Raw genomic sequence first — 14,533 nt, forward strand, 5'->3', positions numbered from 1 at the left:
ATTTTTGTTTTTTTCTTTTTACATTTTTGAATAATTAAAACGTATTTTTACAAAAGCGACTTTTAATAAAAGTAACTAAATTTTTTTTTTTTTTTTTTATATTAGCGTTGCGCTTCCGGCTTTTAAGATAGGTCCCCGGCAGCGGCGCCAAAAATACTTGATGTCGAACGAGGTGTATATAAAATAGTTTATATTTTACTAGGAAAAACTATTAAATATGATACAATTTTACACAAGATATTTATTTATTTATAGAATGGATATACTTAAACCTTGCTACAACACTTATAGGCAGTGTACCTAATCGTTCAGTAGTGTAGTTTTTAGTAAGTCCGGTTCGTTCCACAGGGAAATCTTTAAGCAAAGCTCAACGCTATATTAGTTTACTTTTATAAAAATACAAATATATATATATAAGTAATATTATTATTATAAAGGGGGTTTTTACCGTTTAATGACCGGTTTGTCGATTTTAAAACTTTAGTCGCAGTTAAAACCTAAAGTAAAATATAAAATAAATACAAGACTTTAAATTAAAGCGTAAAGTAAATAACGATAATGAAATTGCGAATAATAAAAATGCGATAAAATAAAATTGCGATAAATAAAAGTACGATAATTAAAAATGTGATTAAATAAAATAACAATAAATAAAAGTGCGATAATTAGAAGTGCAATTAAATATAAAATAAAGGAAATTAAATATGAAATAAAAGAATTATGCTTATTTAAACTTCCGTAATCATGATGTTTGACGTGTTGATTTTAGTTTTATGCCCATGGGTTAATTGTCCTTTGTCCTGGATTATTTAATATGTCCGTCTGGTTTTTGTCCATAACAGTCCATCAGTCATAAATATAAATTGCAAGTGTCCTTGTCAAATTATTATTATACCCGAAGTTAAATATTCCAACTAATTGGGGATTCGAATTGTAACAAGGTTTTAATACTTTGTTTAATGAATACACCAGGTTATCGACTGCGTGTAAACCAAGGTTTTACTACTTTGTTAACAATTACACCAATTACCCTTGAATGTAATTTCACCCCTGTTTTAATTATTCTAGTGGCTATTAATCCATTCCCGTGTCCGGTTAAATGAACGATTATTCGTACATATAAATACCCCGCCCATCGTGTCCGATCGAGTGTATATGGTAATTTATAGGGACGCCCAATTGTAAATCTTTATATTAACATTAACAAACTTTCATTTAGTTAAACAAATATAAAGCCCATTAATAGCCCATAGTCTAGTTTCCACAAGTGTCGTTCTTTTGTCCAAACCCCAATTATGGTACAAAGCCCAATTACCCAATTTTAGTAATTAGCCCAACATCATGATTACTTCGTTTTAAATAAGCATAATAATAACTTAGCTACGAGACATTAATATAAAAAGGTTGAACATAACTTACAATGATTAAAAATAGCGTAGCGTTACACGGACAGAATTTCGACTTACACCCTTACAACATTCGCTAACATACCCTTATTATTAGAATTAAAATTAAAATTAAAATTAAAATATAAATTATATATATATATTACTCGTATGAATGAGAAGAAAAAAGATATGAAATTTGATCAGAATTCGGTTGGCTTTATAGCCAGAGTTGAAAATTGGGGCTCCGCGACTCGCGGCAAAATGCCCTTAAAACTCCGCGAGTCGCGGAGATATATTTACAGCTCACACCCTTGGAGTTTCTTGCTGCCGACGGTTTTTAATATATATATAATATATATATATAATTAATATAATTAATTATATATTATATTATATTTATATACATAGTTAACTTGTAATTTTTAGTCCGTTGCGTCGAGCGTTAAGAGTTGACTCTGGTCCCGGTTCCGGATTTTCGAACGTCCTCGCGTACAATTTAATATCTTGTACTTTGTGTTTTGAATCTTGTACTTTTGTAATTTCAAGACGTTTCTTATCAATAATTGGAACCTTTTTGATTGTCTTTTGTACTTTTGAGCTTTTTGGTCGTTTGCGTCTTCAAATCGTCGAATCTGTCTTTTGTCTTCACCTTTTATTATTTAAACGAATATCACTTGTAAATAGAACAATTGCAACTAAAAGCTTGTCTTTCTCGAGGAATAATGCTATGAAATATATGTTCGTTTTTAGCATTATCAGTCAATTACACGCTGATAGGTCGCGCCAGCATTCTTTAAACCGAAAGGCATCTTCGTGTAACAATAAATACCCTGCGGCGTATGAAAAGCAGTCTTGTCCTCATCTTCCGCAGCCATTAAGATTTGGTGATAACCCTTGTATGCGTCCAGAAAACACTTGTACCTAAATCCCGATAGTGATTCTACCTTCCAGTCTATCTCTGGGAGAGGGTAGTTGTCCTTAGGACATGCCTTATTAATGTCCTTGAAATCAACGCACATTCGCCAGTTACCGTCAGCCTTTTTTACCAACACAGGACTTGCAACCCACGTCTGATAACGCACTTCACGCAGAACGTTTGCTTTGACAAGGTTGTCCACCTCTGCGCACAACCAATCACTGCGGTCTAGGGCCATATGCCGCTTCTTTTGCCTAACGGGTGTCAATGATGGATTAACGTTTAACTTATGTTCCGCAATATCTCGCGGAACCCCTGTCATGTCTGACTCGCGCCATGCGAAAATATCTGCGTTAGCTGACAGTATTCCATGCAACTTGCCCTTCGTTTCGGCTGACAAGCCTGCGCCGATTTTAATTCGCTTATCCGGATGCAAGCGGTTTGCTATTACTGCACAGTTTTCAAGTTGCTCTCCTACGCTAGAAGTGCTTACAGACGTGACAGAGCCACACAGCTCGGTTGCTTGATGTGACGCAACTGTGGCAACGCCTCCTACTGTGGGAAACTTAATCAAACCATGCACTACCGATGGGATGATGTTGAAACTGTAGTGACCCGAACTTTTCCATGTTTATATATATATTAAATTAAATTGTTATTTACATGATTAAGTGTTTCCAACATGTTAAGCAATCAAACTTGTTAAGACTTGATTAATTGAAATATGTTTCATATAGACAATTGATCACCCAAGTTGACCGGTGATTCACGAACGTTAAAACTTGTAAAAACTATATGATGACATATATATGGATATATATATATAGTTAACATGATACTATGATAAGTAAACATATCATTAAGTATATTAACAATGAACTACATATGTAAAAACAAGACTACTAACTTAATGATTTTTAAACGAGACATATATGTAACGATTATCGTTGTAAAGACATTTAATGTATATATATCATATTAAGAGATATTCATACATGATAATATCATGATAATATAATAATTTAAAATCTCATTTGATATTATAAACATTGGGTTAACTACATTTAACAAGATCGTTAACCTAAAGGTTTCAAAACAACACTTACATGTAACGACTAACGATGACTTAACGACTCAGTTAAAATGTATATACATGTAGTGTTTTAATATGTATTTATACACTTTTGAAAGACTTCAATACACTTATCAAAATACTTCTACTTAACAAAAATGCTTACAATTACATCCTCGTTCAGTTTCATCAACAATTCTACTCGTATGCACCCGTATTCGTACTCGTACAATACACAGCTTTTAGATGTATGTACTATTGGTATATACACTCCAATGATCAGCTCTTAGCAGCCCATGTGAGTCACCTAACACATGTGGGAACCATCATTTGGCAACTAGCATGAAATATCTCATAAAATTACAAAAATATGAGTAATCATTCATGACTTATTTACATGAAAACAAAATTACATATCCTTTATATCTAATCCATACACCAACGACCAAAAACACCTACAAACACTTTCATTCTTCAATTTTCTTCATCTAATTGATCTCTCTCAAGTTCTATCTTCAAGTTCTAAGTGTTCTTCATAAATTCCAAAAGTTCTAGTTTCATAAAATCAAGAATACTTCCAAGATTGCAAGTTTACTTCCAAGTTTTCTAAATCCATTCCAAGTAATCATCCAAGATCAAGAAACCTTTGTTACTTACAGTCGGTTATCTTTCTAATACAAGGTAATAATCATATTCAAATTTTAATTCAATTTCTATAACTATAACAATCTTATTTCGAGTGGAAATCTTACTTGAAATTGTTTTCGTGTCATGATTCTGCTTAAAGAACTTTCAAGCCATCCAAGGATCCTTTGAAGCTAGATCTATTTTTCTCATTTCCAGTAGGTTTATCCAAGGAACTTGAGGTAGTAATGATGTTCATAACATCATTCGATTCATACATATAAAGCTATCTTATTCGAAGGTTTAAACTTGTAATCACTAGAACATAGTTTAGTTAATTCTAAACTTGTTCGCAAACAAAAGTTAATCCTTCTAACTTGACTTTTAAAATCAACTAAACACATGTTCTATATCTATATGATATGCTAACTTAATGATTTAAAACCTGGAAACACGAAAAACACCGTAAAACCGGATTTACGCCGCCGTAGTAACACCGCGGGCTGTTTTGGGTTAGTTAATTAAAAACTATGATAAACTTTGATTTAAAAGTTGTTATTCTGAGAAAATGATTTTTATTATGAACATGAAACTATATCCAAAAATTATGGTTAAACTCAAAGTGGAAGTATGTTTTCTAAAATGGTCATCTAGACGTCGTTCTTTCGACTGAAATGACAACCTTTACAAAAATGACTTGTAACTTATTTTTCCAACAACAAACCTATACTTTTTCTGTTTAGATTCATAAAATAGAGTTCAATATGAAACCATAGTAATTTGATTCACTCAAAACGGATTTAAAATGAAGAAGTTATGGGTAAAACAAGATTGGATAATTTTTCTCATTTTAGCTACGTGAAAATTGGTAACAAATCTATTCCAACCATAACTTAATCAACTTATATTGTATATTATGTAATCTTGAGATACCATAGACACGTATACAATGTTTCGACCTATCATGTCGACCCATCTATATATATATTGCGGAACAACCATAGACACTCTATATGCAAATGTTGGAGTTAGCTATACAGGGTTGAGGTTGATTCCAAAATATATATATAGTTTGAGTTGTGATCAATACTGAGATATGTGTACACTGGGTCGTGGATTGATTCAAGATATATATTATGTTATTCATGTACGACAAATTATGGACTACTAACATTGGGCTGCTAACTGGACAACTAAAAATCATCAACACGTAATAAAGAAAATATTGTGAATATATTTCGATCATATTTTAATATATGTATATATTGTTATAGGTTCATAAATCAACCCTTGGCCAAGTCTAATTCTCGACGAATTAGTAATCTGTGAAAGTGAGTTATAGTCCCATTTTTACTATCTAAATTATTTTGGGATGAGAATACATGCAAATTTATAAATGTTTTACAAAAAAAGCACAAGTTCATGAAACTACATTCTACGATTGTTTTGTTATAATGGATATCTGTACTTATTATTATTATGCTTGGTAACCTAAGAATTAGTGAAAAACACTAATTGACGCGAATCCTAAAGGTAGATCTACGGGCACCAACCACCCCCATTTTCGAATAGTGGAAATGCTTTAGTACTTCGAAGGGTTCTTGTCATACATTTGAATAGTGGAATGTATGATGCCAGATATCTTAAGCGATTTATGTTAAGGTCGGTTACCAGGCGACTCATCGTATGAATGATTTTTTGCAGTTGTAATGATCCTGCGCATTTGATTAAATGAAATCTTGTGGCTTATTAAATGTTATGATTATTATATAGAAATTAAACCTATGACTCACCAACATTTTTTTGTTGACGTTTTAAGCATGTTTATTCTCAGGTGAATATTAAAAATGCTTCCGCTGTCGTATGCCAACCCAAGGTCAAGATTTGGAGTCGGCATAATTGTTTATATTGTTTAAACTTGCATTCGGAGTATTTGTTGTAATATATTTGATCATATTGTAATGGGTTGTGTAAAAACTTATTTATTTGAGGAGATTTTCTTTGATAGACAATCTAAATTATGTCATTAAGACCTTTATTCAATAATAAAGGTTATGGTTGTTTTTAAAAACGAATGCAAGATTTGAAAAACGTCTCATATAGAGGTCAAAACCTCTCAAAGAAACCAATTAATATGAAACGTTTATAATTTTTATGAACGGGGCATTTCAGTTGGTATCCGAGCGTTGGTCTTAGAGAATCAGAAAATTTTTCATTAGTGTGTCTAACTGATTTTTGATGCATTAGTGAGTCTGGACTTCGACCGTAATTATTTTAAAAATGATTGCTTAATATAATTGTTGGAAACATAAGATTATTAACATATAAATATTATAAGATATATCATTCTCTTAACATGCCTGCTATTATGTGATAGATGACTTCATCCGATCATATAAGCATCTCTAGTGATTCAGATTTCATTTACTTATCAAGTGATTCGGAGTTTGAGTCAAAGCGTACGACTTATGAACCAACAGAAAAGTTAACTTTTGGTGCTACCATTAAAGTGGAAAATTGTTGGGAAAATTGGGAAGATTCACAATTTCCAGTAGAGATTCCAGAAGATGATCCAGAAGAAGATCCCGAAGAGGAACCCGAAGAAGAGGATCCTGAAGAAGTTGTGAAAATTACCGAACCACAACGTGATTTGGGAAAATCTTTGGCTGTTATACCCGATCTCAAACCCGATGAACCTATTATGACCAAAAATGTTTGTGATCATCCACCTGAACCACCTAAGAAACCATTTTATAAAATGACCGCTCGTATAACGACTGTTGGTTTTGCCCCCAAACAATTAGCCGAAAGAACTAATTGGGAGGAATTGGAAAAAGAACTATCCAAACGAAAATCTAAACGTTTGGCCGAGAAAGAAACAACGTCAACATCTAAGAAATCTCGCCGTTCTTGAACCATCGGCAGCTATCTTGTATTCCATGCATTGTATAATATGTAGTATATTGAGTGTTTAAGTTTGTAAGAAAATCCGCAATGTAATTTTCCTTATGATTGTATAATAATAAGAATAAGCATGGAAGGTTTATTATTATTATTACAACTTATTATTACGTAGTAACGTAATAATTTACCATAGTTTTTCATATTAGAATTTTAGTAGTTAATTTGTGTGTTAGCTGCTAAGTATGAACATTATTATAGTTATAAAACGCTAATATGAAGAAAAAGCTTTTATAATAATAAGTTCATATTAAGCTACAAAATACTTTTTGGCTACTTCTAAAATTCTATATGATTAACTCAGTCGGCTATTTTTGAAGGAAATGGCTCCTCCAGCTACTAGACAACAACAATTGAACACAGAAGAACTTCAAGCTTTCGCTGCAAATATGGCTGCAGTGGTGAATGCAATGAACAACAATAACCAATCGGGTTCCAGCAGTGGAGGAAACAATGGCAACCGGGTAGGATGTTCCTACAAAGCTTTTATGGCCTGCAAACCCGATGAGTTTGAAGGAACTGAAGGACCCGTTGGACTAAAGCGGTGGACAGAGAAGGTTGAAGCCGTGTTCGCAATCAGCAACTGCGCAGAAGAGGATAAAGTTAAATATGCCCCACATACTTTCAGGGGTACTGCTTTAACATGGTGGAATACCTACATGGATTACGTAGGACAGAATACCGCCAACGCACTTCCATGGTCCGCTTTCAAGCACATGATGACGGAAGAGTACCGTCCCAGAACCGAAATCAATAAGCTCAAGACAGAGCTTAAAGCACTGACAACCCAAGGGTTAGATGTCACTACCTACGAGCGACGTTTCAATGAACTGGCTTTAATGTGTCCTGGAGCATTTAAGGATGAAGAAGCAAAAATTGAAGCATTCATAAAAGGGTTGCCGGAACGAATCCAAGAGCATGTAGGTGCTAACGATCCTGCAACAATGCAGAAAGCGAGCCGTATAGCCCACAAATTGATAGGCTAAATTACAGGAAGGATAAAGAAAGAAGCGGCCGCGGAGGCCATAATGAAACAGGGAAAAAGAAAGTGGGAGGAAAGCAGTGATCAGGGTCACCAGTACAACAACAACAATCAAAACAACAACTACAACAACAATCGCAACCACCCCAACAACAACAATAATTGCAACAACAACCGCAACAATAACCGCAACAACCATCCCAATAATAATAACAACAACAACAATCCCAATCACAACAATAACCACAACAAACGACTCAACAACAATAACCCTAACAACAACAACAACAACAACAACAACAATAACAACAACAACAACAACAACAACAACAACAACGACAACAAAAGGCAAAGAACTATATGCCCAGGTATGATACGTTTCATCCGGAATGGTTTTGTAGAGAATTATGTACCAAGTGTAATAGGAATGGCCATATTGCGGCAAAGTGTGAAGTCTACGGACCAAATAGAAACAAAGGAGTAAATAATGCCGGAACAAAAAATAACGGCGTTGTTTGCTATGGATGTGGAAAACCGGGCCATACCATAAACCAGTGTAGGAATGGAAATAGGCACGGCCGTGGGAGAGCCTTCAACATTAATGGGGAGAAAGCACAGGAAGACCCGGAGCTTGTTACGGGTACGTTTCTTATCAACAATACACCTGCTTATGTTTTATTTGATTCGGGTGCCGATAGAAGTTATATGAGTAGAGAATTTTCTGCCAAATTAAATTGCCCGTTAACGCCTTTGGATAAAAAGTGTATAGTTGAAGTAGCAAACGGTAAACTAATTAAGGTTGATAAAATTTGCCGAAATCGAAAAATTAGTTTAGTTAGCGAAACGTTTGCAATTGATTTGATACCGGTGGAATTGGGAAGCTTCGACGTAATTATTGGAATGGACTGGATGTCCAAGGTGAAAGTCGAAGTTGTTTGTCATGAGAAGACGATTCGCATTCCTAGAGAAAACGGGTTACCCTTAATGGTGTACGGAGAAAAGGGTAATGCCAAATTAAATCTTATTAGTAGTTTGAAGGCGCGCAAACTAATAAGAAAAGGTTTCTATGCCATACTAGCACACGTCGAGAAGGTTGAAAAAGAAGAAAAGAAAATCGATGACGTTCCTGTTACAAGAGAATTTTCTGAGGTGTTTCCGGACGAATTACCAGGACTACCTCCACACCGATCAGTTGAATTTCAAATAGATCTTGTACCAGGAGCCGCACCAATAGCTCATGCTCCATATAGACTCGCACCCACCGAAATGAAAGAATTACAAAGTCAGCTACAAGAATTATTAGAACATGGTTTTATCCGACCGAGTACGTCACCATGGAGAGCTCCAATTTTGTTCGTTAAAAAGAAAGATGGGTCTTTTCGCATGTGTATCGATTACCGTGAGCTGAACAAAGTAACCATCAAAAACCGATACCCTTTACCCCGAATCGACGACCTATTTGATCAACTCCAAGGTTCGAGCGTATACTCCAAAATCGACTTAAGGTCGGGTTATCATCAACTGAGGGTTAAAGATGCCGATATACCAAAAACAGCCTTCAGAACTCGTTATGGCCATTACGAATTCATGGTTATGTCATTCGGTCTAACCAATGCACCCGCAGTTTTCATGGACCTCATGCACCGAGTATGTAGTCCATATTTAGATAAGTTTGTTATTGTCTTTATTGATGACATCCTTATTTATTCAAAGAATAACCAAGAACACGAACAACACTTGAGACTTGTGTTAGAGTTGTTAAGAAAAGAGCAACTTTATGCTAAGTTCTCTAAATGTGCTTTTTGGTTAAATGAAGTACAATTTCTTGGTCACGTAGTCAGTAGTAATGGAATCAAAGTTGATCCCGCCAAGATCGAATCCATCAAAAATTGGGAAACCCCGAAAACTCCAACGCAAATACGTCAATTTTTGGGTTTAGCTGGTTATTATAGGAGATTTATTCAAGATTTCTCCCGAATAGCCAAACCTTTAACTGCCTTGACACATAAGGGGAAGAAGTATGAATGGACTTCCGAACAAGAGGGTGCCTTCCAATTGTTGAAAAAGAAGTTGACTACGGCACCCATTTTATCGTTACCTGAAGGAATGGAAGATTTCGTTATCTACTGCGATGCATTAAGAATGGGTTTTGGGTGTGTTCTTATGCAACGGAAGAAGGTGATTGCATATGCTTCTCGACAACTCAAAATTCATGAACAAAACTACACCACACACGATCTGGAATTGGGCGCCGTTGTTTTTGCATTAAAGATGTGGAGGCATTATCTATATGGGGTCAAGTTTATCGTATACACCGACCACAAGAGTCTCCAACATATTTTAAATCAAAAGCAACTAAACATGAGGCAGCGTAGATGGGTTGAGCTGCTAAATGATTATGATTGTGAAATCCGTTACCATCCTGGGAAAGCAAATGTGGTAGCCGATGCCTTGAGTCGAAAGGAAAGAGAACCTATTCGAGTAAAATCTATGAACATGATTATTCATACTAATCTTACTACTCGAATAAAAGAGGCACAACAGGAGGTTTTGAAGGAAGGAATTTTTGGAAGGGAAATACCCAAAGGATTAGAAAAACAGCTTAATATTCGGAAAGACGGAACCAGGTATTTAGCTAAAAGAATTTGGGTACCAAAGAATGGGGATTTGAGGAAAGTGGTACTAGATGAAGCACATAAAACCAGATATTCAATACATCTCGGAGCGGGGAAAATGTACCAAGACCTCAAGAGAAACTTTTGGTGGCCAGGAATGAAGGCCGATATAGCCATATATGTAGGAGCATGTTTGACTTGTTCTAAAGTCAAAGCTGAGCATCAGAAACCATCGGGTCTACTTGAACAACCTTAAATCCCAGAATGGAAATGGGAAAACATTACCATGGATTTCATTGCTAAGTTACCAAGAACCACAGGTGGTTATGATATGATTTGGGTAATAGTCAATCGTCTTACTAAGTCAGCACACTTTCTGCCAATAAAAGAAGAGGATGGTATAGAGAAATTAGCACGATTATACCTGAAAGAAGTTGTTTCTAGACATGGTATACCAATCTCTATTATCTCTGATCGTGATAGCAGATTTACTTCCAGATTCTGGCAGGCATTACACGAAGCGTTGGGAACTCGTCTAGATTTAAGTACTGCCTATCATCCACAAACTGATGGGCAGAGTGAAAGGATGATTCAGACACTCGAAGACATGCTACGAGCATGTGTTATTGATTTTGGAAGCAGTTGGGATCGACATCTACCGTTAGCTGAGTTTTCCTACAACAACAGCTACCATTCTAATATTGAGGCGGCACCATTCGAGGCACTTTATGGGAGGAAGTGCGGATCTCTAATTTGTTGGAGTGATGTGGGGGAAAAACATATTACAGGTCCAAAAATTATCCAAGAAACTACCGACAAGGTCATTTAGATTCAGCAACGATTGAAAACAGCCCGGAGTCGGCAAAAGAGCTACGCGGATGTTAGAAGGAAACCTTTAGAGTTTGAGGAGGGTGATATGGTTATGCTTAAGGTATCACCTTAGAAAGGAGTTATTCATTTTGGAAAGCGAGGGAAATTGAGCCCAAGATACATTGGGCCATTCAAGATTGAAAAACGTATTGGGCCAGTGGCCTATCGACTTGAGCTACCTCCACAATTAGAAAAGATTCATAACACCTTTCATGTTTCAAACCTGAAGAAATGCCTAGCTACCGAAGATCTCATTATTCCTTTAGACGAGATTAAAATTGACGAGAAACTAAATTTCTTCTAAGAACCCGTCGAAATTATGGATCGTGAGGTCAAACGACTCAAACAAAGTAAGATACCAATCGTTAAGGTTCTGTGGAATGCTTGTAGAGGACCTGAATTCACTTGGGAATGAGAAGACCAAATGAAAGAGAAGTATCCACATCTGTTTACCGATATCGCACGTTAACTAGGTATTATTCCAAATTTCGGGACGAAATTTAATTTAACGGGTGTATAATGTAACGACCCGGATTTTTCCCCTAATATATATAAGATTAATATTTACATAATTAAATGTTTCCAACATGTTAAGAAATCAAACTCATTAAGACTTGGTTATTTGGATTGAATTTTATACAAACGTTTGGACACCCAGTCTGTCTGACGATTCACGAACGTCATATATCGTAATAATTAATTAAAGGAATATATATTTGGATATATATATTTATGATTTGATTAAATGATATTTAAGTATCTCATTAAGTGTAATAACAATGAGTTATATATATAAGATGAGACTACTAACTTAAAGACTTCGAAACAATATACATATATGTAACGATTATCGTTGTAATAGTATTTCACACATATATATATGATATTAGATATGATAATACACCATGTTAACATGTTAACATAACAATTTAACATCTCATTTAAGTGTAATAACAATGGTTAAATTATATTTAACAAGATCGTTAACCTAAAGGTTTCGAAACAACACTTACATGTAACGACTAACGATGACTTAATGACTCAGTTAAATATATATACATATAATGTATTATAATGTATTTATACACTTTTGAAAGACTTCAAGACACATATCAAAGTACTTCTAGTTAACAAAAATGCTTACAATTACATTCTCATTCATTTTCATCAAAAATTCTACTCGTACATGTATGGTATTGTACTCGTATAATACGCAACTTCTAGATGTATTTACTATTCATCTATACTAATAAAAATCTGCTCCTTAGTGGCCTTAAATGATTAAGGATCATGTGGGAACCATCATTTGTCAACTTGCATGAATTATTTAGCAAGAAAACAAACTAAAGTATCTTTTTTCTTTATAAAATGCAAAAAAAACGTATTCATGAATGCACACCATTTCTTCACTCCATTTTCTTATACTTACACTCTAATTTCTCTCTCAAAATACTCCTAACATCATACTTGATCATCTCCAAGCATTTTCACCATCTTTTAGCTTCAATTACAAGCTTTAATCATCATAAAAACAACCATCTTTCAAGAACACTTCAAGAATCATATCAAGTCTTCATGACTACTTCCAAGCTTTCTAATCCATTCCAACTCATCATCTAAGATCAAGAAACCTTTCTTATTTATAGTAGGTTATCTTTCTTATTCAAGGTAATATTCATATTCAAACTTTGATTCAATTTCTATAACTATAACAATCTTATTTCAAGTGGAAATCTTACTTGAACTTGTTTTCGTGTCATGATTCTACTTCAAGAACTTTCAAGCCATCCAAGGATTCTTTGAAGCTAGATCTATTTTTTTCATTTCCAGTAGTTTTATCCAGAAAACTTGAAGTAGTAATGATGTTCATAACATCATTCGATTCATCCATATAAAACTATCTTATTCGAAGAGCTAAACTTGTAATCACTAGAACATAGTTTAGTTAATTCTAAACTTGTTCGCAAACAAAGTTAATCCTTCTAACTTAACTTTTAAAATCAATTAAACACATGTTCTATATCTATATGATATGCTAACTTAATGATTTAAAACCTGTAAACACTAAGAACACCGTAAAACCGGATATACGCCGTCGTAGTACAACCGCGGGCTGTTTTGGTTTGGATAATTAAAAACTATGAAAAACTTTGATTTAAAAGCTATACTTCTGGGAAAATGATTTTTCTTATGAATATGAAACTATATCCAAAAATCATGATTAAACTCAAAGTGAAAGTATGTTTTTCAAAATAGTCATCAAGATGTCGTACTTTCGACGAAAATGACTACCTCTTTCAAAAATGATTGTAACTTATATTTCCGACTATACACCTATACTTTTTCTGTTTAGTTTCATAAATTTAAGTTCAATATGAAACCGTAGCCGCTTAAATCACTCAAAACGGATTTAAAACGAAGAAATGACGGGTAAAACAAAATTGGTAAAAACTACTCATTTTAGCTACGTGAAAATTTGTAAGAAATCTATTCCAACCATAACTTAATCAACTTATATTGTATATTATGTAATCTTGAGATACCATAGACACATATACAATGTTTCGACCTATCATGTCGACCCATCTATATATATTGCGGAACAACCATAGACACTCTATATGCAAATGTTGGAGTTAGCTATACAGGGTTGAGGTTGATTCCAAAATATATATATAGTTTGAGTCGTGATTAATACTGAGATATGTATACACTGGGTCATGGATTGATTCAAGATATATATTAAGTTATTCATGTACGACAAATTATGGACTACTAACTGGACAACTAAAAATCAACAACACGTAATAAAGAAAATATTGTGAATATATTTCGATCATATTTTAATATATGTGTATATTGTTATAGGTTCATAAATCAACCCGTGGCCAAGCCTAATTCTCGACGAATTAGTAATCTGTGAAAGTGAGTTATAGTCCCATTTTTACTATCTAAATTATTTTGGGATGAGAATACATGCAAATTTATAAATGTTTTACAAAAAAGCACAAGTTCATGAAACTACATTCTACGACTGTTTTGTTATACCGGATATCTGTACTTATTATTATTATGCTTGGTAACCTAAGAATTAGTGAAAAACAC

The sequence above is a fragment of the Rutidosis leptorrhynchoides genome, chromosome 3 (assembly GCF_046630445.1).
Source record: "Rutidosis leptorrhynchoides isolate AG116_Rl617_1_P2 chromosome 3, CSIRO_AGI_Rlap_v1, whole genome shotgun sequence".
Taxonomy (NCBI): Eukaryota; Viridiplantae; Streptophyta; class Magnoliopsida; order Asterales; family Asteraceae; genus Rutidosis; species Rutidosis leptorrhynchoides.